This window comes from Phoenix dactylifera, chromosome 15 (genome assembly GCF_051530095.1).
Source record: "Phoenix dactylifera cultivar Ajwa chromosome 15, Ajwa_hap1_PhDact_Kaust_v1.1, whole genome shotgun sequence".
Lineage (NCBI taxonomy): Eukaryota > Viridiplantae > Streptophyta > Magnoliopsida > Arecales > Arecaceae > Phoenix > Phoenix dactylifera.
In genome coordinates this window covers 11289854-11303721 of record NC_143204.1, presented here as the reverse complement: position 1 = coordinate 11303721, position 13868 = coordinate 11289854, and the positions used below count along the sequence as shown (strand labels likewise).

Sequence of the window (13868 nt, the reverse complement as noted above, 5' to 3'; positions counted from 1 at the left end):
AGTCTCGCTTGTGCTCCAGAAGGATCCCACGTGCTTCGCCTATGACGTTGACATGATGGAGATCGATGGGTTCGTCTCTGCCGTCGGCACTGGCGAGGAGCTCCGGCCGGGGAACCTCTACTTCCTCCTCTCAAGGACAATGCTGAGGCACCGGCTCTACGCGGAGGACTTGGCCGCGCTCGCCGTCCGAGCAAGCTCTGCGCTCATGAAGGCGGCCCCCGCCGGGAACGGATCTGGCGAGGGGTGGCAGTGTCGCCGCTGGTGTTCAACGTCGGGTCCGGAGAGGGCACAGTGGCAGGCGGCGAGGTTCAGGTGGCTGAGGAGGAGAAGGGGAGAAAACCTAATAAAAAGGGGCATGGCATTGGGCGGAAACGGGTTAAACAAGTCGGATGGGTTAAACGAGTTGGATGGCTTAAACGGGCTACCTGTTTATTAAACAGATTAAATAGGTCGGATCGGATTACCTGTTTAATAAACAGGTTGGGTTCAGGTTTGAAATTTCTGACCTGTTTAATAAATAGGTCGGGTTCAGATTTATGATTTTCTGATCCGACCTGCATTTGATCCGATCTATTTATGTTCGATTCGATCCGATTGTCATCCCTATCTTACCATCCCTATCCTATGGTCACCAACCGCGACTGCAGACTAAACCGTAGCCAGTGAAGTGGCAAAGATAATGAAAGGACACGAAAGTAGCAGAAAGTCACATTGCGGAAAAGTTTGTACTTCCGTTGTTCATTTTGGAAGGGCATTGCGAAGCGCATCATTGAGTGAAGCGAATTCTGCTGGGCAATGAGTTTCTCAACCCAACGAGCCTGATAGCGAGGCAACGAATTTTCCGCTGGTCGACGGATTCGCACGGAATATAATGTTCTTAGTAACGGAAGTCACCCTCTGTAAGATTGCTGGAAGTGCTAAATGTGCACGCGGAATACAGTGGACCTGTAGAAAAAAATATCTAACTGCTTGGGCCACGGTCCCCTAGGTGAGAAATCACCACCTTAAATTTGGTGGACGGAAGCACCCAACCAGTTGGAGGACCTGTAATATTCGGCTCCGCTAACAATAAAAAACTGGGCCTAGTTCAGACGTAAGAGTTAGGATGGGAGGACAAAAAAAACCCTATTTGATTTGACGTAGAAGAACGAAAAAAAAAGAAAAAAAGAGTAGAGGCTTGTTTGACGTGGAGTAAGAGATAAAAAAAAAAGAATACAACCCTATTTTACTTTTCTAGATTCTATATTTATAAAATATTATTTTTACATTGAATAATTTGTTTATCGATTCATATGTGATTTATAAATTTTATGAAATGCTATTTTAAATAAAAAATATTATTTTAAATGCTATTTACAAAAAGTCATCTTTCGATAACCATCCTGGACATAACCTCACTGAGGCTGGGACACACTCCCAAATCATAGCAGCCTGCTGACAGCCAAAAAGGACATGGTGGATAATCTCCTCCGCCTCCTGACAGGCCCAGCAACCTAGGAAAATGTCCACCCTCCACTGTGCCAAAACTCTCCTGATGAGCAGATAGCCCCAGGCCACCTTCCAAAGAAACAAGATCACTCGGGGGTGGATGCGCAGCCTCCAGATCCACCTCCCCTCAATCTGCCGCACTAAAGTCCTCCAGAATAGCTGGAGAAGATCTCGAGTCCGCACTTCCGGTCTGCCAATCCTGCCCCACACCTTTCTGTCCTCCGCCTCGCCTGCCGGGATTGGCACCACGAGCACCCGCTCTACCCGTTGCTCTCCAAATATTCGTCGGACAAAGTCCACATCCCAAACTCGCTCGCCATGGGCAAACAGGTCACTGACCTTGCACCCCTCCAGCTTGCCCAGGTCAATGTAGGTGGGCCATCTGCTCGAAGGTTTTTAACTTAACCTTCTTTATATCTTTGGTAGGAGCTTGTAGAAATATTAGTCATTCAAATGACGAGAATTTCTTACCTTTCGCCGCCTGCACCACCACCAAATAAAAAGAAGGCAACAAGCCAAATCTGGTTTTGTCCGCTTAAGACTGGAATTTTACGGTACATGAGCCGGAGCATGTAGCTTAGAACGCTCATATACTAGTGCTGGTTCTAGGGAAATATTATGACTAGGAATTATAACTAATTTTGGTTGCTTCGTTGCGCATCCTGCAATTTCCAATTAGTGTGCCAAACATGCAACGTTGTATGAATAATAATTTTGCCTTTTATTTCAATAATTATATATACTTTTGAAGATGCAGCGTGAGACATTGCTTTCTACAAAGAAGATAGCTATTTACGTAAGTATGTCCTTCACATTTGAATTTTAGGCTAAAGGAGGCTCTTCTTAAGCATCAGGAATTACAAGTGAGTAGGGTGATAGTTGAGACCGATAGTCTCACCTTGCTCGCTATCTTTAGCCATCTTTATCCATGGTTTCAAATCTTGAAGATGCATATGATTTATCCCAACATTAAATCCATCATATACGAATAATAATATTACGATTGGAAAGCACAAAGGAGTAGTAAAATCTAACCAACTTCAGATATGTATCTTATACGGTATTCAGTTCGATAGACGCATCTAATGACCCTGAATGGGTACGCAAGGAGTGGCGATCAAGCACAAGGGTGATTTCCGGCCCACGGCTGCCCCAAAGGTCTCGGTCATTTCCACATCGTTGGGGCCCATTCCATTCGGAAGCTTCCAGTCAAAATAGTAGAGTAGGTGGGACAGGATCAGCTCCATTTCGGCCAACCCAAAGTTCATCCCAGGGCAAATCCTCCTTCCCCGACCGAAAGGCAGGAGCTCAAAGCTGTTACCCGTGTGGTCCACCGAGCTGCCGTCGAACTTCTGTGGCTTGAATTTTTCTGGGTCCTCCCAGTACCTTGGATCCCTTCCTATAGCCCAAGCGTTGATCATTGCCCGGCTTCCAACGGGAATATCGTAGCCATCCACTTGGCAACTCTTGGTGCAGACCCTCGGCAGCAGCAGCAGAAGTGGTGGGTGATGGATTTATTAACTTTAATGAATCATAAATCATACCTTGAGTCGTTAAATGGAATTAGGGTTTAATTAAAACGGGATCCAACATTCTCCCACTTGGACCATATTGACGCCATTTGCCAATATGGGCCACAACTTGATGGGATCCCAACATTCTCCCACTTGGACCATATTGACAAGTGAAATATCCTTAGCATTTGAATTTTATAATCTTTATACGCGTATTTTTTTTATTCTGATATCAATTTTGGGCAAACTTTATTACTACTTTGAGAATAATAATACGAACCATGGCGGAAATAACACCTATTTGATTGGCGTATAACCTTCCATAATCACTATATTACTAAATCATCATAACCAAACCCTTATCAATGAATTTCTCATGAAATCCATTCTTTAATCACAATTTCTGCTACCATAGTATGCATAAACCATATGAATTCATTAAAGCAGAAAATACAATAAATGTGATTTACAGCCATCTAAAATGTGCACAATAATACATCAATTAATTTATACAGAAAAGGCCCATTTGACCGACATGCTCCTTATGCAATCCCGGGGCTATTGCTTTGGTCAAAGGATCTGCCAACATAAGCACATCATTGATGTATTGAATTGAAACTTTATGGTCATTACATTTTTCTTTTATAACAAGATATTTCACCTCCATGTGCTTATTTCCATTGGATATCTTGTTATTCTTTATTGAGGAAACTACAGCTAAATTATCACAATATAACTTTATAGGCCTTGAAATAGTGTCCACGATCTGTAGGCCTGTGATAAAGTTCCTCAACCAAATAGCCTGTGTAACTGCATCATAGCATGCTAATAACTCAGCTTCCATTGTTGAAGCAGCTGTCATCTTTTGCTTCGAACTCTTCCACGAGACTGCACCACCAGCTAGTAAAAAGATATAACCTGATGTTGATTTTTCACTATCTGGACATCCCACAAAGTCTGAGTCTGAGTATCCAACTATCTTCAAGAGATCGGATTTGTTGTATGTGAGCATATGATCTTGAGTCCCTTGAAGATATCTCAATACTTTCTTTGCAGCTCTCCAATGTTCCATTCCTGGATTAGCTTGAAATCTCTCCAATAATCCAATAATATATGCTATATCGGGTCCGGTACAGACTTGAGCATACATTAAAGTTCCAATTAGCGAAGCATATGAAAATGTTTTCATATGCTCCCTTTCAATTTCATTCCTCGGAGATTATGATTGGCTCAACTTTTCACCTTTAGTAATAGGCACTAGGCTTGGTTTGGAATTTTCCATACCAAATCTCTCTAACATTTTCTTAATGTAGGCTTTTTGAGATAGACAAACTTTTTCATTAGATCTATCTCTATAAACCTCAATGTCGATGACATATCAGGCTTCACCCATATCCTTCATATCAAAATTACTGGAGAGAAATTGCTTAGTCTCTCTAAGCAATGCCAATTCACTACTAGCAAGCAAAATGTCATCTACATATAGGACTAGAAAAATAAATCAACTCCCACTGATCTTAAGATATATGCATCTATCAACAATGTTTCTACAAAGCCAAACGTAGAAATGACGTTCTTGAACTTAAGATACCACTGTCGGGATGATTGCTTGAGTCCATATATAGACTTATTTAGCTTGCAAACTTTTTGACTCTGATCTTCTGAAACAAAACCTTCAGGTTGTTTCATGTAAACTTCTTCCTCTAAATCTCCATTAAGAAATGCAGTTCTCACATCCATTTGGTACAACTCTAAGTCAAAATGAGCCACCAAAGCCATAATTATCCTTAAAGAGACCTTCTTTGAAACTGGAGAAAATGTCTCATGATAATCAATGCCCTCCTTTTGAGTAAATCCTTTGGCAACAAGTCTGGCTTTATGTCGCTCTACCTTGCCCTTGGAGTCTCTTTTGGTTTTAAAAACCCATTTGCAGCGTATTGCAGTAGCTTCAAGAGGTAGTTCAACTAGATTCCAAATATTATTTTTAGCCATAGAATCTATCTCATCTTTCATAGCATCTAGCCATTTGGAGGAATTTACTGAATTTATGGCTTGTGAGAAATTTATTGGATCATCTATATTTCCGATGTCATAATCGCTTTCTTGAAGGTATACTATATAATCTGGTGGAATTGGAGATCTCCTTACCCTTGATGACCTTCTTAAAGTTGCTTCTTGATCCACTGGTTCTATAGGTGGAGGAGCAACATTCTCAGTGATAACTGGCACAGATTCAAGTGGAATATTAAAAGTAGACTCATCCTCCTCCAAATCCTTATCAATGATAGGTGGAGGAATCATTAGCAGCTTATTTGAATCTTGCACATCATACGGAGTTTGCTTTTCCTCAAAATTAATTTCTTGAGGTTTTATACTCCCACTGATTTGGTCATTTTCAAGGAATCTAGCATTTCTTGTCTCTACAATCCTCAAAGTATGATTAGAACAACAAAATCTGTATCCCTTGGACTTTTCTGGATAACCAATAAAATAACAACTATTGCTTTTAAAGTCCAACTTTTTCTCTTGTGGGTTGTACACCCTTGCCTCAGCTTAACACCCCCAAATGTGTAGATGTCTTAAACTAGGTTTTCTACCTGTCCAAACTTCATAGGGTGTTTTTGGGACAGCTTTAGTAGGAACCCTGTTTAGAATATATGCAGCGGTTTTTAAGGCATCACCCCACAGAGAAATTGGGAGAGTTGAGTGACTAATCATACTTCTTACCATCTCCATTAATGTTCGGTTTCATTTTTCCACAACTCTATTTTGATCAGGAGTACCAGGCATAGTGTTTTATGCAACTATACCTTGCTCTTGAAGAAATCGAGCAAATGAACCTAAATGTTGTCCAGTTTCAGTATACCTACCATAGTATTCACCACCTCTATCTGATCTCACAATTTTAATCTTTTTATCAAGTTGTAACTCTACCTCTGTTTTGAAAAGCTTAAAGGCATTTAATGCCTCAGCCTTGTCATATAACAAGTAGAGATATCCATAGCGTGAGTAATCATCAATAAAGGTGATAAAATATTTATGACCAGTAAAACATGGGGTCGAAAAGGGCCCACATATATCTGTATGTATGAGATCCAATAAATTTGTGCTTCTTATGGCACCTTTCTTAAACTTGTTAGTCTGCTTTCCCTTGATGTAGTCTAAACAAGTTTCAAAATCACCATAGTCAAGAGTTGGTAAAATTTCATAATTTACTAATCTCTTGATTCTTTTTATGGAGATATGACCTAGTCGTCGATGCCATAACATAGAGAAATTTTCGTTTATCATGCTACGTTTTAATCCATAATGTTCTTTATTTTGTAGGGATAAAAAAGATAGCTCAAAGGATGTATCAAGGTCTAATTTGAATAAACCATCCTCTAAAAAGCAATTACCAACAATAATATTATTTAAGGAAAGGTTTACAAATGACCGTCCAAATGAAACAGTATATCCAAAGGAAGTAAATTTAGAAATAGATATCAAGTTTCTTGAAAATCCAGGTACATAGAAGGTATTTTCTAGATACAAAATATGGCCAGTCTTTAAGGTCAATTTGAACGTTCTAACAGCTTCCACATGTGAACGCATCTTATTTCCCATTATGATGCTTCGTTCACTTTCCGTTGGAATTCTTTTGTTCAACAATCCCTGCAAAGTTTTACATATATGGATAGTAGCACCAGAGTCAATCCATGATGACCCAAAGATTGATTTAAAGATTGATTTTGATGATCACAAAATCTTGAAGTATAAATACTAACGTTTGTGTTGCAAGGAGAAAGATAGTTATTTTGCAAGGAATATAGCAAGTTGGAAGAACACAAGAAGGCCTCCAAAGCTCTCAAGAAAAGTTGGAAGAAAGCTACAATTTATTGACCCAAGTTTCAAGTTCAAAGGACTCAAGTTGGAAGAGCAAATTCAAAGGAAAATCCAAAAGAATAGTCCTCGAGTCGACTCCTGGATAGTACGAGTCGACTCCAGGGAGTAACAAGGCAGAAACACAGAGAAGCTATTTTGGACCCTGAGAGCCGAGTCGACTCCTGAGAAACTCGAGTCGACTCCGATGGTTGGCAGGTCGACTCCAAAGGAAGCTAGAGTCGACTCCCAGAGGAAAACAAGCAAAAAGTCAGAAGGCCAATTTCAGACACTGAGAGCCGAGTCGACTCCCGCAAAATCCGAGTCGACTCCGAGGCAGCGCAACCCCAAAGACAGAAGACGGCATTTTCGTCTCTGAGAGGCGAGTCGACTCCAAGACAGTTCGAGTCGACTCCAAGGCAGCGCGACCCCAAAAGACAGAAGACTGTTTTTTGGATACTGAGGGCCGAGTCGACTCCGAGACAGTTCGAGTCGACTCCGAGACAGCACGAGCCAAAAGACAGAAGCTCGGGAGTTCGGACTCTGAGCACCGAGTCGACTCCCAGAATTTCCGAGTCGACTCGAGTAAGCAAAGTTGAAAAATGCATCCATGGATTCCTTGGGATGAGCCGACTCTAAAAGTGCAAGGTCAGCTCCAGATTTTGGCGAGTCGACTCCGGGTTAAGTCGAGTCGACTCCCAGTCGAGAAGACCACTTTAATTCAAATCTGGAACAGTTGCCGAGCCGACTCCAAAAAAGCATGAGTCGACTCCTGCTACAGCCGAGTCGACTCCAGATCGCGCGAGTCGACTCCGATCCCAACGGAAACTTTGTCAGGAGTTGCAGACTGTGCACAACGGCTCTATTTTTGTCTCTAATGGCTAGATTTCTGTTCCCACGACATGTAAAGCTATAAAATCAAGAGGAGAGCTAGGGGAGAAGGTATGGAAGTGGGAGAGAACATTTAGGGAAGAGATTTCAAAGAGATTACAAGGAAAATCTCCCATAAGCACAAAAGGGCCATTCAAAGCAAAATAGAGAGAAGAAGAGCATCCGAGTGAATTCCAAAGCTTCCTCTCCAACTGTGTGCTGCCTCAGTGATCCTCTACCTCGTGCGAAATCAGAAGAGGGTCAAGTAAAGAAGAAGCCGAGTTTCCTCATCTACACAACTTGTTTGAGGGCTTCTCTTTACCTATTTATTTATATTGTTATATTTTCTTGTTTAAGAAGCTTTGATTTGTTTTAAATTCGTGTTCTAATATCTTGTAACTTGATTCAATCAAGGGATTGAATCAAGGGGTTAAGGTTTGTTGGTGAGCCAAAGGGAAAAACCAACGGTGTTAGGTTGTGGTTGGTGAACCTTTGGGAAAACCAACTGGGTTGATTGTGAACCCGAAAAACAATCGTTGTAAGGTTGTGGTTGGTGAGCCTGTGAAAAAACCAACTGGGTTTGATTGTGAACCCGAGAAAACAATCGGTTGGTTCTAGTCGGTGAGCCTGTGAAAACCGACCGAGTTCGTTGTTAACTCGCAAAACAACAAGTTGGGTTGTGAGCTTGTAAAACAACCGGCTGTAATCTGTAGGATTATAGTAAAATTCCCAAGAGGTCTTGAGGAGTGGATGTAGGTGCTGGGGTGCACCGAACAGCTATATGTTTGTTGTGTTTGTAATGCCTCTTGTCATTGTCTAACTTACTCACTTACTTACTTAGATAAATTGCTTGCTTAACTCTTATCCGCGCATCCTTTAGTTGCAAGCATATTCAATCAAGTCACATTCTATACATCAAACTGTTGCTAAGTTTAAATTTCACTGTGCAACTATACAACTTAGCATAATTAATTGAAAAGTTTTAGAAGTAGTCTAAAAGTTTTAAAAGACCCAATTCACCCCCCCTCTTGGGTTGTATCTACTGGGCAACAAGTGGTATCAGAGCAGGTGCTCAAATATTATTTGTAGTCTTAACCGACTAGAGCCAAAGATCATGACAACCCCACATAACGTATTACTTGCTGAGGGACTTTCCACAAACAGACCTCCACTGTTTGATGGATCTAACTATATTCAATGGAAAGCTAGAATGAAAATCTTTACTCAATCACAAAACTATGAGTTATGGAATGTCATAACAAATGGCCTACACACACCCACGAAATTAATTGAAAGTATGTTCGATAAAAATTTGGCTGAACTAAATGCTAAGGCTATGAACCTTCTCTACTGTGCATTTAATAAAAATATTTTCAACCAAATTTGTATATGTTCATCTGCCAAACAAATATGGGATACTCTTGAAGCAACTTATGATATTTCCGAAGAACCCCATGTTAGTTTACTTGAGGATAATTGCAAGACTAACATTGAGCATGCAGGAAACACTCTAAATCAGGAAGAAAGATTCAAAAGCTTCCTAAAGACAAAGAAGAAGAGGAAGCTAGAAGAAAGGAAGAAAGAGATAAAAAGGAAGAAAGCCTTGACCAAGAAAGAGTCAAGCAAGAAATTAAAAGTTAGGAGCAACAATGATGATATTAGCTCCAAGGAACTACAAGAGGTAACTAACTCGTGAGAAATTAAAAGTTAGGAGCAACAATGATGATATTAGCTCCAAGGAACTACAAGAGGTAACTAACTCGTGCTTTATGGCACAAGAAGACAAGGTAAAATCTGAATCTACTCTTACCTCAAATGATTTTCAAGAAGAATTCTCTTATGATGAATTATTAAATGCTTTTCATGATTTGTATGGTGAATGTAGAAAATTAGCTGTGAAGAATAAAAATCTTAAGAAACTAAATCTGAAAATTTCAAAAGAAAGAAATTCTAATGATGAAATACAAGATAAACTAAATTCTGAAAATGAAATTTTAAGGTTAAATTCAGAACAATTAATTCAGAAAAATCAGAATTTGATTAAAGAAAATCAAAACTTAAGTAAAGAAATTAACCAATCAAAATCTCTTATTAACAAATTCAATGAAAGTTCAGAAAGATTAAAAATAATGTTTGAAAGCCAATGTGTTGCTTATGATAAATCAAAATTTGGCTTGACTCCTTTACTTAATAATAAATCTCTAGAGAAAAAGATTATCAATTCACCAAGCAAACCATTAAATAAGATAACTTATTTCAAACATGAAAAGAATGGACATAACAACCTTACCTATAGTTCTAGTACAATTAAATCAAATGGTAAAGTTATTACTATTAAACAGATTTGGGTTCCAAAAGGAACCATATGTCCTAATTCTCAAGGACCCAAGCAAGCTTGGGTACCCAAAATAAAAATATGAGGATGTAGACATAGATGTGCCAAGATACCCATGGAACAAATAGATTCATACAAATGGGTGTTCTAGACACACGTCAAAAAAAATGAAACTCAAAACATACTTATGAAAAGTAATTTTAAATAAAAAATAATAATAATAATAATAATGAAATCAGTAATCCTTGCATCTCACCATTATTTTTGCTTTAGTATTTGATTAAAATATGAATTGCAACTATTGATCAAGTTTGTGATATAGAAAATACTTTTAGAAAAATAATCAAATCACTTCATTTTTTAGTATGATTTACTCACTATTGGATAAGTAGCTAAGAATAACTCTATGAATTCTCTATATGCTTGATTGAGAGTTTTTATCCATGGCATTATTGTTTATCGATCATAGATATGAAAAAGTGCACTTGGTATGGAATACCAAGATTAAAGAAACCATCTTTGGGATATAAAATCAACTCATGCTAGTATGTACTTAATCTCAAAAGACCTTGCCATTGGCTTACTTAGAGTATCTTCTAAAAGGTCAGAGTTTACTATGCATGTTAATTAAGGAAACAAACAAAAAATCAATTTCTAAATCTAAAAGATGTTGTTTCCAACACTAAGTTTTCAAAAGCTTACATTGGTTTTGTTCTTGGCACTTAAATTGAAATATTTTCTGCATTGGCACAAACTCACAAAAAGGGATCAAATGAAAAAGGTTTGCAAACTATGAATCATGGCATAGTGTTGAAAACCAATTTTGTATTAAGTTGTGCACAGAAAATAATATTGAATTCAATTATTTCTGCACCAAGAACACTATAAGTAAAATAGGATTAATAGAATCCTTGAAGAAATGAAGAAGGCAATATTGTATGATAGTCATCTACTTAAATAATTTTTTTGTTAAAAGCTATCATCATTGCTTGTCATATATATGGTTTCTATTAGGTCTATTATTGATGAAAACTCCATATGATCTTCTGAAAAATAGAAAATGATCTGTTGCATATCTTTCATATTTTTCAGTAGCTTATGATATGCTTGATATGGTCTTTTGAAAATAATGCCAAATCTGATAAAGATATTTCTATCCTTGGATATCATTCATCAAGCAATGCGTATAGAATATTCAATGAAAAGATTTTAGTTGAAGAAATATCAATTCAGTTTATTCTTTATGAGACTAATGATTTATTATCAAAATACTAAAATCAAATTATATATGTATATGGTTAATCTTTTACATATAACAATCTGAAAACTTGTTAATAATTAGAACCAAATTGAGTTTTTCAGAAATGCACTTAATGAAGAAAAATTGATAACTACTAAAAGACTAAATCAAGAAAAGATGAAATAAATCTTGATGAAATTCTTGCATGATTAGAAGTAAAGATCACCATTATCATTTGCTTGCTTTATGAGCTTTATATTCTGTCAAATGAATGTGTAGAATGCACTTCTATGTGATTATTTCAGATCTATGTAAAATAACCACCTTATTTGAAAACATTCATTACAAATATGATAAAGCAATTTGTGATTTGGAACAAGCATCAAAAGCATGATAGAATAATTATTTTATCATATACCTAATAGACCAGATTGTGTGATCATTATATGCCCTTGTGCAAGACTTCAATCTAACTCTAATGAATCATAATTTATTGATAACAAATGAATCATAATCTGAATTTTGATAGAAACAATTGTTTAAGGCAATTTGATCAAAACTTAGCTAGCATGCCTTATTGACAATTATCTTAAGCAAATAGAATCTAAGCTAAATTGATGTTGAAAATAAGAAATTGATTTGATCTTGATAAATCCTTCTATTGTCTCACATGCTTGTACTTGAACCATATTGGTTAATGAAACCATCTTTTTAGTTCAAGTGATATGTGCTTGCTTATACTTAGGGAATCTCTTGAGTAAAGTGACTCAACATTCAACTAATATCATATCTTATATTGAGTCATCTAGTTAAAAATATGGTGGATGAATGTTTTGTATCTTGAAGAAACTAATAACTTTCTTTCAAGGAAGAAAAGGAGCTTGCAGGATCCTTGAGCAAGAAAATGAGAGATTCCAACTTGAAGGACACCTCCATAAAAGGTACAATAAACATTCACATGTAAACAAGAGAGAGGACTTTAGATACCTCTCTAGTAGGTTTTTGACTTGAAGAATGCAGAATGATTCGGTAATTTTAGATACCTCTCTCATAAATTAGCTGAGCAAAGTCATTAATTTAAATCTTACTATGGCATGATTAAAGTCTTTAATTATTAATTTCTTGATATCATGTCTATATATGTATTGATTGACTTATGCTTTTAAAAATTGTTTCATGGTTTGCTCAAACTAAAATATTCCTTTGCCTATATCATAACCATGAAATACACAAGTATATACTTAAAATGTTGATTTAAAATGACTTGTGAGAAGCTATGAATTCTTGAGCATAATGAAAATGTTGTTTGCTTGATATACCTCTATATGATACATTTGATTATTTCTTTATTCTGCTCTTTCAAGTAAATTACTTGAGAATAACAAAAAGAAAGAGAGATAAAGAAAAGATAATGGATATTATTCAAGAGAAGTAAAATCTAAGTAAAGGCAAATACTCCAATCTTAAGAAAATGCAAAACAAGCATAATATATTCAGCATATTTGTGAGACTTGTGTGAGCATTCTTTTGGAATGATAAAATCCGTAATGAATTACACTTAAATAGAGGGAGAATTTAAAGTGAACATTTTAACCTTTCTATATTGCTCATCATAGGGATGGTGCCAATGGGGAGGCTAGTGGTAGTATCCGGTACTATTTGACCCAACTATTCGGTGTAGGGTATATTAGGGACGGCACAAGAGGGAGGCTAGTGGTAGTACCTCGTGCCCCTTCCAACTCCACCGGATAGGGAGCAAATAGAGTATAGAGCATAAGAAAATAAAAATGAATAACAAAGTAAATGAAAGTATATAAGAAGGATCAAGTCAAGCTTTAATCACTTGGAAACACACTTTAAGGATGAAATTAGTGGAAGATTATATTTAAATAGGGGGAGTTAATTCGAAAAGAATTGATTTTGATTCTTGACATGCTTGGTCTTAATATGTTAATGCATGACTTAACATATAATATATTTTGCATGTGGCATGATGCTTTAAATTACGGACTCTCAATATTGTGTAATGCTCCATGCTTAAATAATTTGATTGAATATTTTATTCCGGTACTATTGAAAAGAAATTTCAGATTTGTCATTCACGATTATCTTTGAAAGTTAAATAGAGTTGCAAAAAGAAGAAGAGAAGGATATTTCTATTTTGAATTGATCTTGATCTATCTTTCTACTTGCCTAACTTTGATACATAATGTCCTAATACTTGTTAAAATATCCTCCATTGTGTATCGAAACTCAATATTAAATATAAAGATTCTGAAAGTGCTCTAATGTTATTGAAATATGTGTTTTCAATCATAATGATTTAAGATGAGCTACAATGTGGAAGATACATATCTCAAATTATGACTTTGAAAGACTCTATTGAAAATCTTTATGAAATTCAGAATCTGATTTTGTATAAAAGCTTAAACTCAATATGATCTCTAAATAAAATCTTAATGTAAGAAAAACAAAATTAATTTTGATGCCTTGGTTGATTGCTCTGATACGCATCCGAAACATATCATTTCTTATCTTTAAAGTATACTAATATTGGTCT

The 13868-nt window shown here is 36.8% G+C and overlaps 1 pseudogene; it reads right to left on the bottom strand.

Moving 5' to 3' along the window:
- Positions 1–2570: 2570 nt before the first annotated feature.
- Positions 2571–13868, bottom strand: part of LOC149751224 (premnaspirodiene oxygenase-like) — a 33354-nt pseudogene continuing 22056 nt past the window's right edge.